General features: G+C 39.5%; 1 long non-coding RNA gene across 2 annotated transcripts in view; it reads left to right on the forward strand.

Annotated features, from left to right (window-relative positions):
• Nucleotides 1-9,644, forward strand: part of LOC148315705 (uncharacterized) — a 57,689-nt gene extending 48,045 nt beyond the window's left edge. For both annotated transcript variants that reach the window (XR_015840665.1, XR_015840666.1), the window contains 3 exons: nucleotides 5,747-5,847; nucleotides 5,923-6,023; nucleotides 9,584-9,644. This is a non-coding gene — a long non-coding RNA (uncharacterized LOC148315705). The remainder of the gene's footprint in view (nucleotides 1-5,746; nucleotides 5,848-5,922; nucleotides 6,024-9,583) is intronic.
• Nucleotides 9,645-10,123: the final 479 nt, after the last annotated feature.

Here is a 10,123-nt window from a genome sequence, read left to right on the forward strand (position 1 = left end):
AATGACTTTCCAGGCTTCAGGATGCCTTTCTACACTATATAAAGGTGGAAATTTACATTGGAAACGTTTGGTTTAGCTGTTATAAAAGTTTGGTTTTTTAGTGCTGTAAATGCATTTTCAGCTCGCGCTGTACACATTTGCTATGAGAGGCATTATCTCATTAGGGAAATATTGGACAATCAAATTAATGACTGCCCATGCTTCTGGATGTCTTTTTACACTATATAAAGGTGAAAATTTACATTGGAAACGTTTAGTTTAGCTGTTATAAAAGTTTGTTTTTTTAGTGCTGTAAATGCATTTTCAGCTCGCGCTGTACACATTTGCTATGTGAGGCATTATCTCATAAGGGAAATACTGGACAATCAAATTAATGACTTCCCAGGCTTCAGGATGCCTTTTTACACTATATAAATGTGGAAATTTACATTGGAAACGTTTGGTTTAGCTGTAAATGAAGTTTCGTTTTTTTAGTGCTGCAAATTCATTGTCTGCTGGCGCTGTACACTTTTTCTAAGTGTTGCAATATCTCATGTAGGAAATACTGGACAATCAAATTAATGACTTTCCAGGCTTCAGGATGCCTTTCTACACTATATAAAGGTGGAAATTTACATTGGAAACGTTTGGTTTAGCTGTTATAAAAGTTTGGTTTTTTAGTGCTGTAAATGCATTTTCAGCTCGCGCTGTACACATTTGCTATGAGAGGCATTATCTCATAAGGGAAATATTGGACAATCAAATTAATGACTGCCCAGGCTTCAGGATGTTTTTTTACACTATATAAAGGTGGAAATTTACATTGGAAACGTTTGGTTTAGCTGTTATAAAAGTTTGGTTTTTTAGTGCTGTAAATGCATTTTCAGCTCGCGCTGTACACATTTTCTATGAGAGGCATTATCTCATAAGGGAAATATTGGACAATCAAATTAATGACTGCCCAGGCTTCAGGATGTCTTTTTACACTATATAAAGGTGGAAATTGACATTGGAAACGTTTAGTTTAGCTGTTATAAAAGTTTGTTTTTTTAGTGCTGTAAATGCATTTTCAGCTCGCGCTGTACACATTTGCTATGTGAGGCATTATCTCATAAGGGAAATACTGGACAATCAAATTAATGACTTCCCAGGCTTCAGGATGCCTTTTTACACTATATAAATGTGGAAATTTACATTGGAAACGTTTGGTTTAGCTGTTATAAAAGTTTGTTTTTTTCGTGCTGTAAATGCATTTTCAGCACTAAAAAACCATACTTTTATAACAGCTAAACCAAACGTTTCCAATGTAAATTTCCACCTTTATATAGTGTAAAAAGACATCCTGAAGCCTGGGCAGTCATTAATTTGATTGTCCAATATTTCCCTTATGAGATAATGCCTCTCATAGCAAATGTGTACAGCGCGAGCTGAAAATGCATTTACAGCACTAAAAAACCAAACTTTTATAACAGCTAAACCAAACGTTTCCAATGTAAATTTCCACCTTTATATAGTGTAAAAAGGCATCCTGAAGCCTGGAAAGTCATTAATTTGATTGTCCAGTATTTCCTTCATGAGATATTGCAACACTTAGAAAAAGTGTACAGCGCCAGCAGACAATGAATTTTCAGCACTAAAAAACGAAACTTCATTAACAGCTAAACCAAACGTTTCCAATGTAAATTTCCACATTTATAGAGTGTAAAAAGGCATCCTGAAGCCTGGGAAGTCATTAATTTGATTGTCCAGTATTTCCCTTATGAGATAATGCCTCACATAGCAAATGTGTACAGTGCGAGCTGAAAATGCATTTTCAGCACTAAAAAACCAAACTTTTATAACAGCTAAACCAAACGTTTCCAATGTAAATTTCCACCTTTATATAGTGTAAAAAGACATCCTGAAGCCTGGGCAGTCATTCATTTGATTGTCCAATATTTCCCTTATGAGATAATGCCTCTCATAGCAAATGTGTACAGCGCGAGCTGAAAATGCATTTACAGCACTAAAAAACCAAACTTTTATAACAGCTAAACAAAACGTTTCCAATGTACATTTCCACCTTTATATAGTGTAGAAAGGCATCCTGAAGCCTGGAAAGTCATTAATTTGATTGTCCAGTATTTCCTTCATGAGATATTGCAACACTTAGAAAAAGTGTACAGCGCCAGCAGACAATGAATTTTCAGCACTAAAAAAACGAAACTTCATTAACAGCTAAACTAAACGTTTCCAATGTAAATTTCCACCTTTATATAGTGTAAAAAGACATCCTGAAGCCTGGGCAGTAATTAATTTGATTGTCCAATATTTCCCTTATGAGATAATGCCTCTCATAGCAAATGTGTACAGCGCGAGCTGAAAATGCATATACAGCACTAAAAAACCAAACTTTTATAACAGCTAAACCAAACGTTTCCAATGTAAATTTCCACCTTTATATAGTGTAGAAAGGCATCCTGAAGCCTGGAAAGTCATTAATTTGATTGTCCAGTATTTCCTTCATGAGAAATTGCAACACTTAGAAAAAGTGTACAGCGCCAGCAGACAATGAATTTTCAGCACTAAAAAAACGAAACTTCATTAACAGCTAAACCAAACGTTTCCAATGTAAATTTCCACATTTATAGAGTGTAAAAAGGCATCCTGAAGCCTGGGAAATCATTAATTTGATTGTCCAGTATTTCCCTTATGAGATAATGCCTCACATAGCAAATGTGTACAGTGCGAGCTGAAAATGCATTTTCAGCACTAAAAAACCAAACTTTTATAACAGCTAAACCAAACGTTTCCAATGTAAATTTCCACCTTTATATAGTGTAAAAAGACATCCTGAAGCCTGGGCAGTCATTAATTTGATTGTCCAATATTTCCCTTATGAGATAATGCCTCTCATAGCAAATGTGTACAGCGCGAGCTGAAAATGCATTTACAGCACTAAAAAACCAAACTTTTATAACAGCTAAACCAAACGTTTCCAATGTAAATTTCCACCTTTATATAGTGTAGAAAGGCATCATGAAGCCTGGAAAGTCATTAATTTGATTGTCCAGTATTTCCTTCATGAGATATTGCAACACTTAGAAAAAGTGTACAGCGCCAGCAGACAATGAATTTTCAGCACTAAAAAAACGAAACTTCATTAACAGCTAAACCAAACGTTTCCAATGTAAATTTCCACATTTATAGAGTGTAAAAAGGCATCCTGAAGCCTGGGAAGTCATTAATTTGATTGTCCAGTATTTCCCTTATGAGATAATGCCTCACATAGCAAATGTGTACAGTGCGAGCTGAAAATGCATTTTCAGCACTAAAAAAACAAACTTTTATTACAGCTAAACCAAACGTTTCCAATGTAAATTTCCACCTTTATATAGTGTAAAAAGACATCCTGAAGCCTGGGCAGTCATTAATTTGATTATCCAGTATTTCCCTTATGAGATAATGCCTCACATAGCAAATGTGTACAGCGCGAGCTGAAAATGCATTTACAGCACTAAAAAAACAAACTTTTATAACAGCTAAACCAAACGTTTCCAATGTAAATTTCCACCTTTATATAGTGTAGAAAGGCATCCTGAAGCCTGGGCAGTCATTAATTTGATTGTCCAATATTTCCCTTATGAGATAATGCCTCTCATAGGAAATGTGTACAGCGCGAGCTGAAAATGCATTTACAGCACTAAAAAACCAAACTTTTATAACAGCTAAACCAAACGTTTCCAATGTAAATTTCCACCTTTATAAAGTGTAGAAAGGCATCCTGAAGCCTGGAAAGTCATTAATTTGATTGTCCAGTATTTCCTACATGAGATATTGCAAAACTTAGAAAAAGTGTACAGCGCCAGCAGACAATGAATTTTCAGCAATAAAAAAACGAAACTTCATTAACAGCTAAACCAAACGTTTCCAATGTAAATTTCCACATTTATAGAGTGTAAAAAGGCATCCTGAAGCCTGGGAAGTCATTAATTTGATTGTCCAGTATTTCCCTTATGAGATAATGCCTCACATAGCAAATGTGTACAGTGCGAGCTGAAAATGCATTTTCAGCACTAAAAAACCAAACTTTTATAACACCTAAACCAAACGTTTCCAATGTAAATTTCCACCTTTATATAGTGTAAAAAGACATCCTGAAGCCTGGGCAGTCATTAATTTGATTGTCCAACATTTCCCTTATGAGATAATGCCTCTCATAGCAAATGTGTACAGCGCGAGCTGAAAATGCATTTACAGCACTAAAAAACCAAACTTTTATAACAGCTAAACCAAACGTTTCCAATGTACATTTCCACCTTTATATAGTGTAGAAAGGCATCCTGAAGCCTGGAAAGTCATTAATTTGATTGTCCAGTATTTCCTTCATGAGATATTGCAACATTTAGAAAAAGTGTACAGCGCCAGCAGACAATGAATTTTCAGCACTAAAAAAACGAAACTTCATTAACAGCTAAACTAAACGTTTCCAATGTAAATTTCCACCTTTATATAGTGTAAAAAGACATCCTGAAGCCCGGGCAGCCATTAATTTGATTGTCCAATATTTCCCTTATGAGATAATGCCTCTCATAGCAAATGTGTACAGCGCGAGCTGAAAATGCATTTACAGCACTAAAAAACCAAACTTTTATAACAGCTAAACCAAACGTTTCCAAAGTAAATTTCCACATTTATATAGTGTAAAAAGACATCCTGAAGCCTGGGCAGTCATTAATTTCATTGTCCAATATTTCCCTTATGAGATAATGCCTCTCATAGCAAATGTGTACAGCGCGAGCTGAAAATGCATTTACAGCACTAAAATTTACATTTTAAGGACTTTTGCCCTTTTTTGCATGTTTACAGGGGTCATTCTTTTGCACCCTGATCCTAAAGGCTTCATCTGATTGCCTTAAAATTCTGTCTGTAGCATCTTAAGACCTGGGACAAACACTGGGGCTAAAATTTTTTGTTTCCGAAATACTATATGAACGGGGGCGGGGCTTCGAAGTTTTCACTTAAGATTTCCTTCGCCGCAATGGACAAAATGCTTAATAACTCTCCTGCACATGCTGCTAAAAATCCAAAACTTCACATGTACATAAAGAGTCGGTACCTGAAGACATCTATATGTTTATATTCAGTTATACACCTTGCGCCAATCAATATCATTTTTTACATTTTGACGTACTGCACGGTGCCCTTTTAACGAATCCGATTGAAAATTGGCTAGAAAAGACTCAAGACATTGATCTTACTCTATCCCTATTTTTGTGACTTTCCTTCGAAGGGCGTGGCTATTACGGTGCCGCAGAGTCTGATTAATCTCCGTGGCAACAAAAGTTCCTGCAAAATGATTCAGATGATCCATCTTCTCGAAATTTTTCACATTTGAGGATATTCAGGCCCTGAAGACGGCTGCCAACTTATTTTTGATCGCAGTGGTAGCGCCACCAACTGGTTAAAACAAATACAAATTATTTTCGTTGATGTTTTTCTCCGGGCAGGTTAACAAAATCTACCTTATATTTGCTCGGATGAGTGTTTAGGCCTTGAGGATGTCACAATACGAAAGTCTTTCGCCTTCTTCAGAGTGTCACATGATGGTGTCTTGTGACCCGTCTTTATCAGCTGATGTTCCATGAGGGCGTGACTTACCTGTCACAAGAATGAAGGCAAGTCACGCCCCCCGCTGTCCGTTCACTCCGCCAAGATGCTGCTCCAGGTGGTAGAGAGGATGAAGGCTCCCTTGTCTCTGTTCATGGTTTTTATGCCTCGCTTTCAGATCTCAATGGCCTCTCTGATCCAGCGCTGTTGTTTGTTCTCTTCGGTGCGGATGACCCTGCCCTTCTCCCGGTCCATGATGTGGTTTTCCCTTTTGCAGTGGTCAGTGATTGCTGATTTGTAATGTTCATGTTGTGCTTGTTCTTTTACTGCTATGATTTTTCATTTTTTTGACAGGTAATTCACACCCTCATGGAACATCAGCTGATAAAGACGGGTCTCAAGACACCATCATGCGACACTCTGAAGAAGGCGAAAGACTCGCCGAAACATGTCAGGTAAAAAATTTACCTAAAACATAATTGTCTGCTTTTAATGAATCTGTCAAATATCAATAATAAGAAGACAAAATGAACCTAATACAAATAAATGAATGCTTAATAACTCCCCTGCACATGCTCCTAAAAATCCAAACCTTCACCTGTAAATAAAATGTCCCGACCTGAAGACATCTTAATGTTATTATTTTGTTATACACACAGCGCCGCCAAGTGGAATAAAAAATTTGTTTTTATTTTAATTTTCACGTACTGCACGGTGCCCTTTTGACGAATCCGACTGAAAATTAGTCAGAAAAGACTCAAGACAATGATCTTACTCTCTGCGGAGTTTTGTGACGTTTTGGCAAAAGGCGTGGCTATTACGGTGCTGAAAAGTCCGATTGTACTTTGTGGCAACAAAAGCTCCGGCAACATGACTGAGATGATCCTATCTTCTCGAAGTTGTACACATTTGAGGATACTTCAACCCTGAAGACATCTACCAACCTATTTTTCATCGTAGTAGTAGCGCCACCAACTGGTAAAAGCTAATACAAGTTATTTTCTTGGATGTTTTTCTCCGTGCAACTCAACAAGGTCGCCCTCATATATGCTCGGAGGACTGTTTCGTCCATGAGGATGTCACAATACGAAATTCATCCTTTTTCGTGAAAAGTTGTGGGAGTGGCATTGCACTGTTCGGCAATAAAACAACGCTGATTATGAGGTTCTAAATATGAACGACAACTCGTGAAACTTGACACACACATCAGGCAGAGCAAATTTATCAATATTTTATACGTTAGTTGTGCAGCTTTTTTTAAATGGCTCGCCATGGCCCTCGAGAAATGTTCAAAAAAGCAGCCCTGGTTGAGTGTTTCACCTCGCTTTTTGTAAATTTTATGGAGTACAGTGAACCCTCGGTTGTCGCGGTTAATGGGGACCGAGACCACCCGCGGAAACTGAAAATCCGCGAAGTAGCGGCGCACCTTCAAAAATGCTTAAAAAAAAATACAATATATATAATAAATATATATATATATATATATATATATAGATATATATATATATATATATATATATATATATATATACAGAGAGAGAGAGAGAGAGTGAAATTCATGTTATAACAAAAAAACCAAATTATTATTAAAACGTATTATTTTTTTATTCCCCAGCCATTCTTTTTGTATTTATTTAATTACTCCGACTATTACCTGCTGGTACGCCGTCCGGTGTGCCCTGTGAAATGAAAGGTGGCATTCTTTATTTATTTATTTATTTATTCATTTATTCATTCATAACTGACAGCTTCGCGCTCCGTTCGTGCCCGGGCGGAAGAGGTGTTCCAATTCGGCTTAACTGTGACACACGCCCGCCCTCCTCCCCCGGAGCTTCCATTCGGTTAAACTTAGGGGCCGCTTGGCACCGCCCGTGCCCAGGGAAGGTGCTCCTCTTCGGCTTACTGTGACGCGAGCATGCCCGCCTCCTCCGGAGCTTCCATTCGGTTAAACTTAGGGGCCGCTTGGAACCGCCCGTGCCCGGCGAAGGTGCTCCTCTTCGGCTTACTGTGACGCGAGCATGCCCTCCTCCTCCGGAGCTTCCATTTGGTTAAACTTAGGGGCCGCTTGGAACCGCCCGTGCCCGGGGAAGGTGCTCCTCTTCGGCTTACTGTGACGCGAGCATGCCCTCCTCCTCCGGAGCTTCCATTCGGTTAAACCTCGGGGCCGCTTGGCACCGCCCGTGCCCGGGGAAGGTGCTCCTCTACGGCTTAACTGCCACGCACGCCGGCCGGAGCTCTGGTACGGTCCGAACCGCGCGAAACGTCGCCACCGATCGTGTCCGGGGGAACGTGCTCTTCTTCGTCCACTCTCCTCTTCGCCCACGCTCTTCTTCGGCGCACGCCGGCCGTCTAACCGCTCCAGCGCCCGTCGTGCCGCTCGGCGAAACTACAATGCCCCCGAATATTTTTTATACCCGCGAAGCACTGAACCCGCGAAAGGTGAACCGCGAAGTAGCGAGGGTTCACTGTATGTATAAGACCAAGACCTACAAAAAAGTCTCTTGGAGCAATGAGCTAGGTTTTACAGGAAGTCGGCCATTTTGAATTTACTTAAAAGGGGCGGGTCACCACAATGGACTTTGTGTAGAAATTATTATTGGGGCCCGAGCAGCGACCGCGGCGAGGTCCCTATTGTTTATGTAGAAATTATTATTAGGGCCCGAGCAGCGACCGCTACGAGGTCCCCATTGTTTTTGTGGAAATTATTATTATTATTATTATTAGGGCCCGAGCAGTGACCGCTGCGAGGTCCCTATTGTTTTTCTAGAAATTGTTATTAGGGCCCGAGCTGCGACGGCTGCGAGGTCCCTATTGTTTTTGTAGAAAATATTAATACTTTTATTATTATTGTTATTATTATTATTAGGGCCTGAGCAGCGACCGCTGCGAAGTCCCTGTTGTTTTTGTAGAAATTATTATTATTATTTTTCCGATTGTTCGATTACATTTTTGCCCCCCCGAAACATGCACAAAAATTCACCAAACTTGGCAGTCTCATCGGGCATGGCGAAAAATTTGATATTTTAACGTCTAATATGAACAGGAAGTGAGTTATGAATTTTTGAAAGTCCGACTTTTGCCCTTTTTTGCATGTTTACAGGGGTCATTCTTTTGCACCCTGATCCTAAAGGCTTCATCTGATTGCCTTAAAATTCTGTCTGTAGCATCTTAAGACCTGGGACAAACACTGGGGCTAAAATTTTTTGTTTCCGAAATACTATATGACGGGGGCGGGGCTTTGAAGTTTTCACTTAAGATTTCCTTCGCCGCAATGGACAAAATGCTTAATAACTCTCTTGCACATGCTGCTAAAAATCCAAAACTTCACATGTACATCAAGAGTCGGTACCTGAAGACATCTATATGTTTATATTCTGTTATACACCTTGCGCCAATCAATATCATTTTTTACATTTTGACGTCCTGCACGGTGCCCTTTTAACGAATCCGATTGAAAATTGGCTAGAAAAGACTCAAGACATTGATCTTACTCTATCCCTATTTTTGTGACTTTCCTTCGAAGGGCGTGGCTATTACGGTGCCGCAGAGTCTGATTATTCTCCGTGGCAACAAAAGTTCCTGCAAAATGATTCAGATGATCCATCTCGAAATTTTTCACATTTGAGGATATTCAGGCCCTGAAGACGGCTGCCAACTTATTTTTGATCGCAGTGGTAGCGCCACCAACTGGTTAAAACAAATACAAATTATTTTCGTTGATGTTTTTCTCCGGGCAGGTTCACAAAATCTACCTTATATTTGCTCGGATGAGTGTTTAGGCCTTGAGGATGTCACAATACGAAAGTCTTTCGCCTTCTTCAGAGTGTCACATGATGGTGTCTTGTGACCCGTCTTTATCAGCTGATGTTCCATGAGGGCGTGACTTACCTGTCACAAGAATGAAGGCAAGTCACACCCCCCGCTGTCCGTTCACTCCGCCAAGATGCTGCTCTAGGTGGTAGAGAGGATGAAGGCTCCCTTGTCTCTGTTCATGGTTTTTATGCCTCGCTTGCAGATCTCAATGGCCTCTCTGATCCAGCGCTGTTGTTTGTTCTCTTCGGTGCGGATGACCCTGCCCTTCTCCCGGTCCATGATGTGGTTTTCCCTTTTGCAGTGGTCAGTGATTGCTGATTTGTAATGTTCATGTTGTGCTTGTTCTTTTACTGCTCTGATTTTTCATTTTTTTGACAGGTAAGTCACACCCTCATGGAACATCAGCTGATAAAGACGGGTCTCAAGACACCATCATGCGACACTCTGAAGAAGGCGAAAGACTCGCCGAAACATGTCAGGTAAAAAATTAACCTAAAACATAATTGTCTGCTTTTAATGAATCAGTCAAATATCAATAATAAGAAGACAAAATGAACCTAATACAAATAAATGAATGCTTAATAACTCCCCTGCACATGCTCCTGAAAATCCAAACCTTCACCTGTAAATAAAACGTCCCGACCTGAAGACATCTTAATGTTATTATTTTGTTATACACACAGCGCCGCCAAGTGGAATCAAAAATGTGTTTTTATTTTAATTTTCACATCCTGCACGGTGC

The sequence above is a fragment of the Idiotropiscis lumnitzeri genome, unplaced genomic scaffold (genome assembly GCF_059441095.1).
Source record: "Idiotropiscis lumnitzeri isolate Australia: NSW breed Sydney's pygmy pipehorse unplaced genomic scaffold, RoL_Ilum_1.0 HiC_scaffold_52, whole genome shotgun sequence".
In the NCBI taxonomy this organism is placed as follows: Eukaryota; Metazoa; Chordata; class Actinopteri; order Syngnathiformes; family Syngnathidae; genus Idiotropiscis; species Idiotropiscis lumnitzeri.